The sequence below is a fragment of the Sapajus apella genome, unplaced genomic scaffold (genome assembly GCF_009761245.1).
Source record: "Sapajus apella isolate SASKATOON/1434 unplaced genomic scaffold, GSC_monkey_1.0 scaffold30, whole genome shotgun sequence".
NCBI lineage: Eukaryota > Metazoa > Chordata > Mammalia > Primates > Cebidae > Sapajus > Sapajus apella.
The window spans coordinates 21,375,793-21,393,930 of NW_022436970.1; positions in this window are offsets into that span (position 1 = coordinate 21,375,793).

The window sequence follows — 18,138 nt, forward strand, 5'->3', positions numbered from 1 at the left end:
CTATGACTATCATATGTGAGGCAATTTTTTTGGCAGATTGTGTTTGTCTTCTTACTGAGACCTCTGCCATGTGAAAGCTTTAAATTTACATGTAATCAGTTTTATCAACCTATTATGTTATGGTTTCTGAGTATGAACTTTTTGCAAATTGTTTTTATAGTACATATAAGTGAATCTAACAATAAATAGATAGCTTTATATTCCTTTTAATCTAATCACTTTTCAGAAGAAAAGAAAACCCCAGCCACAGGTTAGTATTATGATTGCATCATGTTATTTTTTCTCAAAAAAATCATAAATTTCCATGAACCAAATGGCCAATAACAACTACTAGAAGATGTAACAGAAAATAAATGTCCACTGAGACTTTTTAAAAAGAAACATTTCTAATTCACTGAATTAAAATTTGGTTTAAGAGTTGTTTGGCTTGATGTATAACCAGAAAGGAAAGCATCTCTTAAGAAACCCCATGTACCACCACAATGAGATACCACCTCACGCCAGTCAGAATGGTGATCATTAAAAAGTCAAGAAACAGCAGATGCTGGAGAGCATGTGGGGAAATAGGAACGCTTTTACACTCTGGTAGGAGTGTCAGTTAGTTCAACCATTGTGGAAGATGGTGTGACAATTCCTCAAGGATCTAGAACCAGAAATACCATTTGACTCAGCAATCCCATTACTGGGTATATACCCAAAGGATTATAAATCATTCTACTATAAAGATACATGCACACATATGTTTACTGCAGCACTGTTCACAATAGCAAAGACTTGGAACCAACACAAATGACCATCAATGATAGACTGGATAAAGAAAATGTGGTACATATACACCATGGAATACTATGCAGCCATAAAAAAGAATGAGATCATGTTCTTTCCAGGGACATGGATGGAGCTGGAAGCCATTATTCTCAGCAAACTGACACAGGAACAGAAAGCCAAACACTGCATGTTCTCACTCATAAGTAGGAGTTGAACAATGAGACACAGGGAGGGGAACATCACACACCAGGGCCTGTCGGGGGGTGGGCCAAGGGGAGGGAGAACATTAGGACAAATACCTAATTCATGCAGGGCTTAAAACCTAGATGACGGGTTTATGGGTACAGCAAACCACCATGATACATATATACCTATGTAACAAACCTGCACATTCTGCACATGTATCCAGGAACTTAAAGTAAAATAAAAATAGAATAAAAAAGGAAAGATGGAAAATAAAAAGAAATCCCATATACCAACACAGTTGCTCATAGGTATAACCAAAAGTGGGGTGTCAAGGGACAGGATATGCATGTTGGGAACTCCCTGCCACATGACAGCCAGAAACACATGTGCCTAAAGAACTGAAGAAAACCTACCATCAAAGCTGCCTCATGGGCGAGTGGCTCACTGACCTTACATCCCTCCGTCTCTTTCCCAATGCGAGCAGACTCTTGCCCATTCCTCACCGCCCTCTCTACCCTTCCTGCAAACCTGATCGAAAGGCCCGCACACCACACCAGCGAGATGTGGGGAGACAGGGTATCATCACAGGACAGCATTGGAGCCCCCGTCCCCAGGACGCTGAGCACGCCTGCAGGGAGTGGAGGGTTCGCCTTCATCAGCAAACACCAGACGCCTTTCACATCTTACCCACAGGGCTCCAAATTATTGTATCGTTCATCGTCATTTAATCAGTGTTCCTTCTGTTGTGACACCTGACAGGCACTGCCGATGCTGGCGGGTGATCCCAAACTTGAACAATTCATTGTTGACTGTAACAAATACCTGTCAATTTTAAACTGACAATTTCTACTTATGTTAAATTGCGGGAAAAAAGACAAAACACCCTCTCTTATGGTATTATGAAAAGAAATAAGAAAATATTTGATATGTGCTTTTACAGGTTTGAACAAAACCTACAGCTTTAGCTTTCATATTTTCCAAAGAAAGACAAAGAAAAAGAAGAATGAATAGAGCAAACCTGGCGTCATATTCTATCAGATTGACGGTTCCATCACAAGGTCTCTCTCCACCCAAATGCACATATTTCTATACATACCCTTACATCTGAACATCTGAATTTAGATTTCATCACATCAAAATTTTAAAAGTAAAACTCATTATCAATAAAGTGAATTAGGAAAATGTTTCTGGCTCCAAAAGTCTCTACTTCTTAAAAGGAACATAATTATAAGGGCTATAAACGTTTGAATCACTTCCTCAAACTTGTACAAGTATGTGCCTGGTGAATCTCTTCCATAGGAAACTCCAGCCCTTTCCCTAATGGCACATTTTCTTAATGGCTTTGCTGTTCCTGAATTCATTTCATTGCACGGTTACGTGTTATATCCGACATGAGTTAATATTGCAGTAAAAAATATTGAAAGGCATTTCTCCACCACATCAGCTTCCTAACTCCCTCCACCTGCAGAGGGAGGGATGGAGAATGAGACTGAGAAGAAGAAAATCCATTGGTCCCAAAACTCCTGGGAGCGCATTTAAATCTGAGATTGGAGAAAGAAGATGAGAGATGAAGGGAAGCTAGAATGAATACCTCTCAAAACAAAGATGAGAAATGCCCCTCTAAAAACTATACCCTAAAGATAAACAGGAATTAGATATCCACAGTGTGAACTAACCGATAAATGCAGTGGCCCTACATGGACGCGCCAAGCCAGCCCTTCCAAAACCGCCGCCTGTAAGCTGACTCAGGAACCATCTCTCCCATCATGGACACTCAAAACCGAGAAGCACATTTGCAAACATAACAATAATAGAAAGCAGGCCACAAAACCGAAGATGGCAATCTCCAAAAACATGGAGCTATTTTTGCATTAATAGTCTAGACTGCATTGCCTATAACAAGCTCACTAATTACACTTTCACTTACAGGTTATCAGTGTGTGCCTGACCTTAGAAAAGTCCCATAAAACTGAGGAAGACTGTGGGAGGTATCCTTGGGGGTCATCTAGACCAGCACTCCAGCCTGCCCCAAATCTACAGATGAAAAAGCAAAGCTCAGCGAAGTAACATCTCAAGGTCACATGAGTCAGTGGCTAACAACATCAGCACTAAAATCAAGGCCTCCTAAAACCAGTCGGTTCATTGTTCCATTACAGCTATGGTAATTCTTGTTAGACGGAAAACAGAAATATTTAGAAGGTCCTAGGAGGGCCTTATTTCTTGAATGGAAAGTGAAGACTTGACATTCTTTAAGACTGCTGGTCAGCTCCAGACAAGCTGTATTAAATAATGAAGTGGGAACAGGGCTGTGCAAAATCTAAGGGGAGGAAAAAAAGAATCTTTAAAAAAAATGCTATAGATTTCAAAGCATTTAGAATAACTATTTTCCTTTCATATCCTTGGCTCCTTCTTCTATTCTGGGTCCTATTCAAATGTTAGTTTTACTGGAGTGTTTTATGGAGGCCAAATTAACACCCAAACTGGAATTAATGCTCACCTTTGTTCTGCAAATTCAGACGCCCAAACGTCACAGGTGCTGAACACTTTCTAACACTCAAGGACATTCACATCAGAGAAATGCTTCAGTTTGCAAAGACGTATGAGCCTCAGACGTGTGCACCCAATCCAGATTGGCAGCCAGAAAGCTGTTTCCCTCTGCCCGCCTCCTCTTCCTCCACTCCCTCCATCCTGCTGGACCTCCCGTCTACTGGATTACCCAGCCCACTCTGGGACTGTCGCAGCACGGGCGTCTTTGGTGCCATGCTCTAATCTCTCAAACGGCCTTACCTCTCTTTATGCTCAGCCCCAAGGCGGGAAGAAGGAAATAAATCTTGTTCCTGTGGGTTGTCACATCCTCAGGCGTTCTGGGGCCTTCCACGCCAGGCCTCCAAGCCCTGGTGCGCCAGGGCTCAACATGGCTGAATGCAGGATTCTATTTCATCTTGGCAGAGACACAGACTTTCCACACACAAATTAACATTGTTTCATCTCATTTTGACTCCATAATATCTTTTCCATACACCTGCTCTGACATTTTCATGAAATCATCGCTTCCCAATCAACTGAGTAGGGAATTAGCATTGTTACAGCAAACATTCTGAAAAGTGTGGGTTATTTTTCATATCTAAATATCTCATCCCCATATGCTGCTTTGGAAAGATAAATTCAAGATCTAACATACTGCAAATTTAAAAGTCTAAAGTCTGCATATTTGATTTTACAATTCCCCTATTTGCAACGTGTGCCATGCAAAGCTGTATTCATGCTTGGGTAAATGGGTGACTTTTAAAGCAAATCAAATTTAGGATTTTATGAGAAATGAACCCTATTTTCATGTTTTAGCATTTTAAAATTAAGAAATATTCCTGGAATGTCATTCCTGACATTTCAAATAGTAATTATTCTTCTTGTGATTAATGGCAATGATAGCATTTCTGGCTTCTAAGATGTTTACGTATACCTCCTAGATGGAGGTATGATAAACGCAACACAATTCGTTTATTGTGGATTTCAATTTCCTTGCAGAAGACTGAGGCTCACAGATGCTGCATGTGGTATGTGACGCACCAGCTCTAGTAGGGAAGATGGGGATTAGAACTTCAATCTCTTGATTTCCAAACTACCATATCATGAAGCACATGAGACCACACAGCCCTCTCAGAAACAGTGACTTTGCATACTACTATTCCTAATTGTTCCTTAAACAAATCTCAAATAAATGTTTATTTTACTTCTTATTAGTGTCATTTTGTGATCCAAGAAACAGCTAGCCTCAATCAGCTATGTGTGGGATACAGGCAGTTAATTGAATGTTTGGAAGGGTCCACGCCAGACAGATTTTTGCCAAATAATGTTGCCACCACATAGGGTGAGTGGAAAAGGCTCCTACGTGAAGTCTCAAACTGTAGTGCCCCCTGGGTGTGTGGTGTGGGAAATGCCCAGGATTTGCTAATAAAGAAACATGAAAAGCAAACACAGAAATTGTTCTCATCCATGTAAAACGGCAGGAATACTTCGTTTGCCAGGGTAAAAATGTGCATTTAACAAATTTGAAACTAATTTGTTTCAAACTCTATCTAAATGCCTAATTACTTACACTTTTTCCTCATCCACCCTCAAATGCTTCTCACTCTACAAGACCTTAGCCAAGTGCTGTTTTTTTCCCATTAACTCTTCCAGACAAAACAATCAATAGCCTTTATGAATTCATTTTAACCAAACACACTGAACTGTCATAACGCATGACAATTCATTTTATGTCTGTGTTTATTCTTCCACCTTCCCCACTCCCAAAATTGAGCCTACTAAATCTTTGAGGGCAGAGATAGTATTTTATAATTTTCAAATCTCCAATAATTAGCACATGGAAAGCTTATTAAATAAACCAGTTTGACAAAACGTCTTCCTCAGTTCCAAATATCTCCCTCAATTTATACTATGCATGTGGAAAAACTATTCAATCAATATATATTAAATCAATTCAGCAAATACTGATTTCTACATCTAGTTCAGAGATACAGCATGACCGCCACACTTATCCTCTTAATGCAATAGCTTTTCTGCAATTTACAAATGACTTTAAGATATTTACCTATTTTGGAAACAAGTTGCTATGCGTGCACCTGAGACTTAGGCATAAGACATTCTGTAGAGAATCCCAGAGTGAGAGGTGGATTCATTCTGCAAAGATCATTCTAACCTTAATTTCTCCTCCAAGCTCAATTAGTGGCATTTTATGGAGCTTAAGGTGTTGGCACTCAGGAGAACAAGCATGAGGAATTTTGCTTTATTTTGCATATAGCCCCACACTGGCCTATTTGCTCTGCTGAGCAGTTAACTCTTCACACCCCTGGTAATTGTAATGGGTGTATACTTGGTAGAATTAATATTTTTGTGATTATAAATGGTTCCGCCTTCTTAAAGTTTGCCATAAATAGGCAAGTACTAAAGAAAGGGTCATTTTTTTTCTTTAGGTGCTAGACTTGTTTAAAATTGTGGGTATTAAAAATGGAACACTCACCACTGAGTATCACTGACCATTCTCCCAGCTCCAGTGAGATTATTTTCATATTCTGGGGTGGACCATGGGTTTGGGGCTAAAGGAAGCACATAACCTACATTTTCACACATACCTGGCAGGAGACCTGACCCTCAGCTGATCTATGCTTGCCCTAGTGACATCATGTGATGCATCGGCAGTAACGGTCCCATTGCTGGCCAGGTCCACCCAAGGTCCTTAGGCTGTACAATCTCACACGTAAGGAGAGAAAACAGGATGTCCAAACGAGTCATGGTGACCTGACACTGAAAGCATTTTGTGGCCCCAACAGTCAGTTTCCCCAGAAATAAGTCTGCTACAAAGTGGAAGGTCCTGCTTCATTCCCACCCACCTCGTCATGTGCTCTGAGGACTGTGGATGCTTCAATGAGATCCCAGCACGGAAACGCAGCAGAGCCAGTTTCCAAGAAAGAACAGCAGCCCCCAACCCCTAACAACGGGGCAGAGGTAACAGATAAAAGCTCACCCCAATTTCTAAGTCCCCAAAAGAGTGATCACTGCTAGGTCTTTACCTCTGCTAAGGGTTCCATTTCCAGGTGTTTAAGAGGTTATCTAGGTTTTTTAATTCCAATGGGTTGGCAAGAGAAGTTGTCAGGATTTTGAGTGACAAAAACTCCTCTGCATGTGTGCCCATAAAACATTAAATGAGAAATACACGTGCTAGAACAACCGACTTACAAGCTGAGAGTAAACAGGACAATCTGGATATTCCCCATGCATTGAGACAAAACCTCTTTTTTTGTTTTGTTTTGTTTTGGTTTTTTTGAGACAGCGATTCCCTCTTGTTGCCCAAGCTGGAGTGCAATGGCACCATCTTGGCTCACTGCAACTTCTGCCTCCTGGGTTCAAGAGATTCTCCTCCATCAGCCACTTGAGTACCTGAGATTAAACGCATGCACCACCATGCCTGGCTAATTTTTTTGTATTTTTAGTAGAAACAGGGTTTCACCAGGTTAGCCAAGCTGGTCTCGAACTCTTGACCTCAGATGATCTGCCCACCTCGGCCTCCCAAAGTGCTGGGATTACAGGCTTGAGCCACCGTGCCCGGCCAGGACAAAACCTCTTATACTTAGGAGCCTCAGTTCTACCCCTGCAGGTACCCCGCCCCAGCTGCTTTCAACCCTCCATCCACTTTGCAGGGCTGGGTTTCATTAGTCAATACTCAGAAAAACTCTAAAAAACAGGGATGAATTGGAGAAAATCTTCACAATCTATACCTCAGACAAAGGACTAATATCCAGAACCTACAAAGAACTCAAATGAACGGTGAGCAGTTTTAATCACCATTATTACGCCTGTACTTAGCTGTAAGTGTGTCTGTCCAATTCCCATCTGGCCAGACTTCACACTGACTGCCTTTCGGGAATTCTGGAGGGAATGTACATGGCCTTCTCTCAGGATTCTGTTTATCCAGAGCTTTATTTGTCTACTGATTAGGAATTGCAAGCATCAGCCAGGCACAATGGCAGCTGAACATGGGTTTGGTATCAACGTGTTTGTGCTGAATCCCTCATAAACAGAGAAGATGTTCCTTTCTTAGGATTTCTCAGAGACAACAGCTTCCTCACGGGTACCCGATGGGGAGACAAGAACTGTACACAGCTGACATCAGCCTTCTCTCTGGCTGATTCCGGAGCTGAAAGCTGCATGCTCATCACAGTCTTCTGAAGATTATTAATGAGAAAGCCACTTACAACAAAGCCGTCCACAGTTATGTTCTTTCATCTTATAACTAGCAACACAAGGTCACTATGCTTGAGAAGTCCTTGGAAAACTGGCAGTTGTCCATTGTGCAAAGTCTTTGCTGATGGTTGTTGGGCTCAGAGTATAGTTGTGCGGGGAACTAGAGAGAAAAAGAGAGAGAGAGGGGAGAGAGAGGGAGAGAGAAGAGAGAAGAGAGAGATTTGAAACCCATCTCACACCCTAAATGTGGGCAGGTTTGCAGACAGATATCTTCAACTACGAGGTAAACATGGTCTAAGTCCCCTGTTTGGGAAGATAAGTGCTCTGAGTTCTGTAAGCTAAATGCACACTGCTGAAATGTGATTGAAAACTTTGTGATGTGAAGACTAAAAATCACGAGAAGGCAGAGGCAGCATTTAATCTTCTGTGGATGACAATTGAAGATAGACTGATAGAGATACCTGCTGCCTGATAAGCCAGTCAATATTGTAGACGGTAGATATTGCAGTCAACAGGCCCTGGGAACAGGGAGAGGGGCTGGGGACCACGGCATTTCTATACTGCAGTTCTGCTCCCAGCTCCATGCTAAGGAAGGCGAGACCTGTAGTTTGCTGTATTATGTTATCACACTAGGGATCGAAGAGCATTCAGACCCGTCCAAGCAGACCACGTTAACCCTGTACACACGTGTTCTTCGGTCACATCATTGTCCATTGCAGACCACATGTGTCAATCTGTCCTAAAAATGAAAGTGAAGGGTGGTCTTTGAAAGAAATATCTGTACTTCTAGAAGAGCCAGATTTTTAGGCAGAGATTTTTCTGATGTGTCTGTGCTTAAAATTCTTAGCTTTTTTTTTTAATAAATACACTGGCAGGAAGATACACTGAACACTCACAAAAGAACCAGAGAAATCAGTGGTTCTGGCCAAATGAGCAGAACACACACACAGACACGCACACGCACACACACACACAGACGCACACACCCACAGACACGCACACACACGTACACGTGCACACACACAGACACGCACACGTGCACATGCATGTACATGCACACACGTGCACACAGACAAGTACGTGTGTGCACGCACATGCACACACACACGCATGCATACACGCCATGACTAAGGCAGGATAATATGCCTGGTTTTCAGTGTGTGCGTGCATGTGCCCACGCGTGTGTACCTACATGTGTATATCAGCTCCTGATAGGGCATTACCGCAGCACTTATTTAGAGGAAATTAGAGAAAATATCTTTGAACATGTTTGTCTTAATGGATTTTATTTATTAAATAATTCACTAGGCTTTTCTTCCGGAAAAATTTCCAAGTGTAGCAGAAAGGAAGCCGAGAGAGGCTATTTACAGCAGAGAGGGGCTATGAAATACCTTCACTCCGGGTTCTTTATTAGGTAAAACTGCGTCACACCACCATCCCTGTCGCAAACTATTCATCTAATTTCCCTCTTTTTTGGATATTTTGTTTTCCCCTACATATCAGAGTTTGCTGGGGGAAAGACTATTTTGGTTGTTTCTTCGGAAGCTTCTTGCAGTCTGCCTCCACCTGCTGGAAGGCGTCGGGCATGCTGTTGGCTGCTGCAGCCCTGCATGCTCAGAGCCGCCTATTGCCACGTTCCTGAAGAAGACAGAAATTATTCATCTATGGAAGAGCTGTTTACTTATAAATATCATGTGCAAATTAAATGCCATGCATCAGCCTACCGCAAAGTTGTGTAATCAAGGTCTTTTAAATATAGTTTGAAATGAAAATAACTTCATTTTAGGGGAAACAGAGTTTATGATGATGCAGGTAATCCAGGATGTCGATCAAAATATACCCAATTAAAGGTAAGGTGAAATGTATTTTGTGGCATTCAGGTTCCAAATGTTAGCAAATATTTTCATTTCCCCAGCTGCAGTGTATCATTTTAATCAGCAATTGGACGCATGCTGCATGTTGGGTTCTGTGGATGCTTGCTTTACACACAGACCATTCCGATGGTGTGCGTGTGCCACGGCATGCACAGAAATTCTGAGAATTTCTATCATTTACCTGCTAGATCTGGGACTATTACAGTCTGCTCTGTAAATTCATATTTTGGCACTCTTTGAAAAGTGGATTATTATGGACCTAATAGACCATAATAGCTCCAAAGAAGCCGTTGCTGTCCACCATGTAAATCCTTCGTGCTGTGTGCTTTACTGAAGCTCTGTAGCCATCGGGGTCTGCTTGTCAATCTAGCTGCCATGTGTGTGCACCAAACACGTGTGTTAAAGACACCTTGGAAATTGAAGGTTTAGTCAAATTACCCTGTTCTTGTCCAATAAGCCATGGTATAAAATCGGATGTTTCCACTGCAGTTTCTCTCTCCACCTCCAGAATTCCATTTCCCTGTATTTATAGAGGTTGAAATTTTGAAATGTGGATAAGGAAGTGGTGATTTGATTTCAAAGTTCAAAAAAAAAAAAACAGTAGGAAGAAAATTGAAGACAGTTTTTGCTTTGCGTGAAAAAGCATCTCAAAGAAGGCATGAATTTACCAGCTTCCAGGAGGCTGGCAAGGGTCACAGGGAGATTTCTCTACTTTAGGCTCCTTAGAATCCAAATAAGATTTTTATTTAATTTTCTACATGCTTATTTTGTGGTTTTCCACCTGTCTGTCCTCTTCTTTCATTTAACAAAAAAAAAAAAAAGGGACATTGGAAATTTTGGAAAAAAAAAAAAAAACAGCTTTTAGTTACTTTTACCTTCAGTAAAAATAAAATAATACTTTGAGGCTCAAGCTACAGGGTCAGAACTTTCAGTGTTTTCCTGGGCTGGTGAGAGGTGTTGGCAAAGTGTCCTTACACCCACACGGCATAGACAGCGTGTTGGTGACGATGATTAAGCCATTTGTTAGTCTCTTCCTGATATGGCTAAAGCTATGCAAATCAGCATGGATTCCCAATCCTCAGAGACAGGATATGTTCTAGAAATCGAGCTATGGACAAAAAGTTCAGGCTGGATTACCCAAAGCCTATCCATGCTTAATGTCACTAGGTATATGTCCTGACTCTCTGATCTAGAGCAAACGTTTGGTAAGTTTCTGAGCTAGGAAGAAATGCTTATGGAATCGTAGTTTTAAAACATACAGTCAGCAAAACATATCTGCTTAAAGAGACCAATATTTCTTCAAGTTATAGGAAAAAAAATAGGAAGGGTAAGATTAAGTGCCGTACAACTTTGTTCTTTCCCGTAAGAAATAGTAAAAGCTCATATATTTATACTATGTTATTTCAATCTATAATTGTTGTAATTGATAGCTTAAAATCCTAAAGTTCAGCGGTAATGTGACAAATGGAGATAAAGCTAGAGCAAACTCAGTGAGGCATTTTTTAGCTCCATATCACATCAGATAAATGGTTAGAGAGTTAAGAACTGCAAATTTGTAAGAAATCACCAGCGTAATTCTCTTGGGAAAATATGGTTTATTTTCATTTTGCAAATACCTGCTAACCACTGCATCCCCCTCACCTGTGCTTGAGAGAAAGGGGCACTGTGTGTCCTCCTAACATTGTGGAGTAAAGCAGGAGAAAATTCTTCACACAGCCCTGCCATAACAAATCTCAGCTGCTCCTCTGCTGTCCTCTGGGGAGAACGCATTTGAACTCATCCCAAAGCGCTGGTGTTCTACCCTGGAGGTCTCCAATGGCTACTGCAAGAAGAGAACCATGTCCCAAAAGCAGTGATACAGACTGCAGACGTGGAATGTCGAGAAGCATGTGTGTTGTAAGGGAATTCAGCCTCTCCCTAGCACCCATAGGCACCGTCCAAAGCCTGCAGCCTGGGCGGGAGAGGGTTAATGCGGGGCAGCTGCCTGGCGGGGACCAGCTGAAACAGATCAGCTGGGAGCTGGCCTCCCCTCTGCATTAACCCTCAAAGGAATGCAGAGACCCAGGACAGAGGCCTGCCTGCCGTGCTGCACCTCGGCCCCATTCTGTCAGGAAAGACACAGGTACACACCCACACACACACATACACACACACGCACGCACACGCACACACACACATACACACACACACACAGTTCATTTTGCCTCCTGACCCCTATCTGCCTCTTGTCCTGATTTGAATGAGAAGTTCTATTTCTAAACACAGTGCTTTCTCTCTCACTGGGCTGTTTTGCAATATAGTATGCTGAGTTGCTGCCTTTAAAAACTATATTTGTACACACGCACACATGCACACACACGCACACACCCATGCACACACACACACACACACACACACGACGGGCATGCACACCTTACACGCTGATGATTCTGCCTCTTGCCAAGGGAATTCCTGGACAGACACTGCTCTGAAAGAAAAACCCTGTGGTTCTGAACGTCTGGCTGGGCAAGGCAGGCGGAGGTCACGGAGGGGCCGGAATGATGGAATCCTCGGAGCAGCTGCCGGTGCAGCCCGACGCTGGCGTGGACAGGGCGCACCATGCAGCACCGACCAGAGCACATTCTCCAGGAGAAACCAGGACCCACCTATTTACCAACCAGAAAAACAAAATCACGCTCTTTTACTTTGAAAGAAGGGGGACACTGGAAATGTATTATTTGAAATAAAATGGAATTTTAGGATAATTATTTTCTTTAAGATCCCTTTTATTTCCCTGTTTTTCATTTGAATTCTGGTCTAGCCCGCATACAAAGAAATTGGCACTCTCTGCCAACCAGCATTAGAGTATTTGGCAAAGTTATGTTTTCAATTCCATACATGACAGCTGAAAAAGGGAGTTGCAAGCTCAGAAGAGAAGCAGAGTCCTGGGGGGTTCACAGAACTGCGTGTCCAGGGGATCCCATGCCCAGGGTGCTCCGTGCAGCACACACCCACCCTCCGCATGCTACAAATGTGTTTGCACTGTCAATAAATCATATTTCTAGCACTGTACTAATTACAGGGGCGGCAAGGCATATCATAAAAAGTTTATGCCCGTCGTGCTCGGCACACACCCCCTCTGGGATACTGCTTAGCTCATTCATGATTTCTGCTTGTGAAGACATTCATCCAAAACATGGCTTTAATTGTAATGTCAAACATGAGAGCAAATCTTCAGAATCAGAGAGGCAGCATCCCTTCACGTCAATTTTGGTCAGATTCAACTTTTTTTTTCCCATGTTTGTTAGCCACTGTATTTCTGGCACAAAGTGAGATTTGGTGGCCAGAAAAACAGAAACCTGGGTGGCCAAAAGCAGTCGTGGTGGCTCCTCTATTGCCCAGGAAAAGAAGCGAGCCTTTAAAAGACATTTCTCAGGAAGAAACAAGCGATCCGTACAGCACAGCCTTGTGTGGAGCAGAAAACGAGGCTGCGTGCTCGCTGATGTCTAGTTACTGCAAACTTAGCATCACAATGCCCGCACCGCCAGGCCCTGAGCCTCCCAGGAGAGCATCCCTGAAACCCAAATGGAACAGGAACAGGAGCTGCTCTCTGTCGGAGTCCCTGTTCCACCGCCACGTGCAGGGAGCAGGGCAGCGGCTGGCATCACCTCCCGGGGGGTCCTGTGTCTCCGGGCTCCTATAAGGAGATAGATTTGTGAATGATGGGTGTGGAGAGGCAGGACTTGTGTGGAAAAGGGATGTAAAAGGAGGGGGAAAACTTGAAATTTTAGAAAGAGAATCTTGATTTTCTTTTGCAGACACATTTGTAAGCTGATTAAAGGCTTTCAAGGCATCTCTTGCAGAATTCAGAGAAAGTTAAAAAAGAAAAAAAGCAACAAATGAGCCTTCCTCATTCCCCTCCGCGGAGCCTATTTAGGAGGCAGCCCAGCAGCGACACAGCCTCAGGACGCCTGGCTCCCTAAACCCACAGGAGAGCCATGTTTGCCCTCAGACACACTTGCTCTGGGATGTCTGCGTAAGGAAGGAGGAAAGGGCCCTGAGCAGGGTGGAGACCTCCACACTCAGCTCAGCACCCTCCCTGCATGGTGCTGAGGGCATGTTCACGGTCAGAGGGAAAGAGAACAGCTCTGTTTCTGGAATTCTGTGTCTTTTGGGGGGCCAGTGGGAGCGTTGGGAGGAAGGGTGGCAGGGCCAGCCAGGTATGGCAAGACTGAGGACTGTCTCTGTCACTCTGTGCTCCCCCACATTTGTAGAGGTGCTCTGTGAACCCTGGACCCCCAGACAGTGCAACTATGACGGGAGCCTCCCAAGTCCCTGAGCCAGGCCTCCCTCTTGCGTTCCCTTTCCCGAAAGTGGGTGTGGGGGCAGAGCACATCGTAATGCTCACAAACAGAGGCAATGAGGCATTTGATCCATGGCCTCTAATTATCTGTACAACCTTAATAGCCTTCGAGTTCATTATCTTGGATATGAGAAATAAAGGACCGAGTCAGAGGCATCCATATTTTAAGTTTATTTATTGCCTTGCTGGAATCAAAAAGCGGGGGAAGAACTCTCAAAACTTGGCCTGTGCGAGACAAAAGGATGTTGCTCCACTCTAGGACTGACGGAGTGTTTCAGGACCCAGAGAAGGATAAAGTCCCAGCTCAGCACCGGCTCTCAAGGGGTTCCTGGGGGTCTCCAGGGACAGGGCACCAGGACGGCCAGCAGGTGGCGCTGCCGGGGGGGGAATCCCACCAGAAGCAGCGTGGGAACAAGCTCCTATGGGTGGGCCAAGCTCCTATGGGAACAAGCTCCTATGGGTGGGCCACTTGCTGTCTCTCCACCCCAGGCAGCATCACGTACAGCCCCGTAAGGGATGGCACAGGGCTCAAACATTGAGAAGATGTCTTGTAAGACGTTGTACACAAACACTGCTGAACAACAGGCAGGAGGTGGGACAGGCGGGGCTGGAGGCTGGAGGTGTGGAGCCCCAGCAGGGCGGCCCTGGAGGACCAGTGCTTCCCATCACTTTTCACCACGTTGTGAACAACATGCTCCGCTTCTGAGGAAGAGCTGGAGGACTGACACAATGAGGAAAGGGGCAGGGAGCGCGCCCGGGAGTGGTTAGGCCACTGAGCAGCTCTGGCCAGGAGCAGTGGGTCTGACTTTCGGGGAAATGCCCACTGCTCCTCCACAGCTGCGTCTCCAGTGTTCAGTTTAATTACCTTCTTCATTGCTGCCTCCATGAAGACTCTGAACACCTTCCCTTGTATCCGTGCTTATACACGAAGCCAGCAGTCAAACGGCACCGTTGATCCCCATTCTGTTCTTCTCCCTCTTTTAACCTGAATCTCTAACCTGTTTTAAACATGCCACCCTCCCCTCCCCATTAACAGAAGGAAGGGATCCTTTTTTCTCTTTCTGTCTTTCCCCCTCAGTAGATGAACTTTAAATGCAATCCTTCGCTCCTCCTGGCTGACCCGCCTGCTGTGAGTAATTGTCTAGAGAGAATGGGAGAATCTAAGAGCTTTTGTGAAAGGGAACAGAGAAGACAGACATTATTATGATTTTGAATCCGAAGCTCTCTTCTTTTCTTTCTCTCCTTTTATTTTTTTTTTTCCGGGATCTAACAGCTGTTTCCCATCACAACTGGTGTTTGAAAGACATTGCAAAAATGACTGTATCCGTATCACAATTAGTTTCACAGGCGGCTAATAACTTACTTGCCATCCATGCCTGATTTAATTGGAGCAACTCTGATTTACGAGTGCTTGTCCCAGTGTCCGAGCCTCTCTGCCAGCTTCTCAAGGTGGGAGGTGGGTGGGTGCCCTCTGGGGTGCTGATGGAGGAAAACGCCCCCTCTGGGGCTGCCTGTTCGCCAAGCAAGGTGAGGATGGGACCCTGGGCTTCCTCCCAGACAGGAGAATCCCAGACCCAGAGACCTGAGAGCTGGCTGGGACAGGGCAGCCTCCCAGGGGCCACACCCACCCCTCCCCACTCACCTGCCTCCCCCCGTTCCCAGCACAGACCCCTCTCACACTGTAAGGTCAAAGATAGTTCCAAGCTTCACATTCATTCAGACATAAAAGCCCCAAGCCTTTGGTGGGGGGGCTGCTGTCAATGGTGCCAAATTATGCGTATCTGGTTTTTGTGATGTGATCTACTGCCGTTCATTAGGGACTGAGCTGGGCCCATTGACTCATTTTTCTTAGGGCAGTGAGCTGGTCTGCAGGGAGTCCCAGTGCTGAGAGGCCAATCCGTCCTTTGCTCACTCAGCAACTTTGCTCTTTGGATTTTTTTTTTTTAATGAAAAATTTTAATGCAGAATAGAGAAATCAGGCCTTGGACATAGAGGCGAAAGGATCAGATCTTGCAGGAACTGAGACTGGAATATATTAACACAGAGTGGATGCAGTCACAACTTCAAAACGTTCAAAATCTGCCTGGAAGGGCACGTCTCCTAAAGTGTGGCTGCTGGGCCTCAATGACACACATAAAAATAAGGTAAGGGGTGTGTCACACTTCCGAATTTTAGAAATTCGCGTTGTATAAAACATGGCACCTCCAAAAGGAACGCAGACCACACTAATGTGTCAGGACTTCTCTCTTTGGCAAACGTACAAAAGACTCGTGCAAAGAGTAGCGGAAGTTGAATGTAAGGGACTAAAGCAGTGCTTTTTCTGTTCCTAAGCGACCAGAACTGGGCCAAGGAGACTCACGGAAAGCATTTAAATATCCCGGTAATGGATCAGCGTGGGAATGAAGAGGCTTGTCCTCCATTTGGCTGCTCCGGCTACTGCATGCCAACCTGGCAACTTCTGGTGGCAGGGAAATGACCGGCTTCAGGGCAGAGGGCAAGGTAGGCGCCCTGAGAGGCGGGCATGGTGGATGCACCAGTTGGTGGATGCACCAGTTTGAACCTCGATCTCCCCTGCCATCCCCACAGGGAGATCCCTTCCTAAGGCTCTCTGTTGTAAGGAGCAAAGGTCCTGTCCCAGGGTTTAGAAAGCAAAGTCCTCAAGACTGCGGCCAGTCAGGCAAGACCAAAACCACGACGGTTTCCCGGAGCCCCGAGGAGGGCGGGAGGTGGGGCGGATGAGCAGGTGTCTTGCAGAACGCTTCTCACCCCCGCGCTGTGTCCACAGCACCCCCACAGAGGCCCACATGAAACAAAGGTGAGGACAAATATCTGCCCTATAGTATCTGAAATGGCCATTTCACCCAAACCCAGGGAAGCTGCCTGCTGTTGTACAAATGAAACACACGCACCCTCCTGAAAATATGGCATCAGGTGGTGACTGCGTAGACAGCCACACTCCAGCCTGCACCAGAGGCCCTCGTCAGCTCACAGCTAACTCACAGGTTCTCAGGCTCAGCAGTCTCCACACCTGGGAAGCAAAAGCCTCCGCTCCCGACAGCCATCACAATCTGTTTGTAATTACCGAGGAAAGAAAAGAAAGATCCTAAAGATCCACCCTCACGGTATTAAATGGAGCCTCTGGTTTTATATCTGATGAGCCTGTTTTTGGAGAAGCTGTAACAGGAATTATCGGACACTTAAGGCCTTTTTTGTTTTGTGATTTTGTTTATGGGGCATTTTCTTTTTCGAAGAGAGGTCAGACGTGGGGGACAGTGTTCCCTTATTTTTTAGGAAGGCACTGAGCAGAAAGAAGTTCCATAAGAGGTTTCTTTAAAAAAAAACATTTTAAACAGACAAGAAAACAAGACAACCATCCAGTGCCAGAGGAGATGGACGTCTGAGGTGCTTACCAGCCTCCAACTTACGTTTGGCATTATTCCTTACATTTTTCTGCATATTTTTTTCTACATGTGCAAAAACAGGCCAAGTTTGGTTGTTTCAGGACAGTGCTATGATTGGACTCTGCACGGGATCCGCAGTCGCAGGAGAAAATGAAAGAGAAAAGTGACCGCCTATCCATCTCACTTGGCATGTTTATATGTTCTTTTAAGCAAAAAAAAAAAAAAAAAAAAATCCTGTTTACCAAATGGAGTGTCAGGAACATTGTGTAAAAGAACACTTATCTGTGAAACTTTGATCTTTCTGTGAAGCACCATTAGCAGAGACCCAGAGGATGATTGCTTGGGAGCAGGGGCAGGCAGAGGGGAGGCTGGAGGAAGGGAGTTTTCCAAGGGAGAAAGGCTCATTGTGCAACCTATGGCGGCATTTAGAACAGAAATCCTGTGAAATCCCAGGAAGCAAGCTGAAGCTGGGCTGCTGGTCGGGCAATGCCACCGCCCAGGCCCCCGCACCCACAGAAACACGGGCCAGGGCCCAGCTTCAGTCACCCCTCACTAAGACCGTCTTCAGCAAGCACAGTCCGGCAGCTCTGGGGCAAGGCCGAGGGGCAGCCCAGGCTCCAGCCTCCTCCCCTGGAAGTTGGAGAACACAGCATGATCTGTTACTGAGATCAGGAAATCAGAGGCTTATGAAATTTCCAGCTACTTCCTGTTTCATCTAGGTCTGGCAAAACAGGCAGAAGAAGAAAGAAGAGAAAAAGAAAGGAGGGAGGGAGAAAAGGAGGAAGAAAGTGAGGAAGGGAGGGAGGGAGGGAGGGAGGCGGTGAGG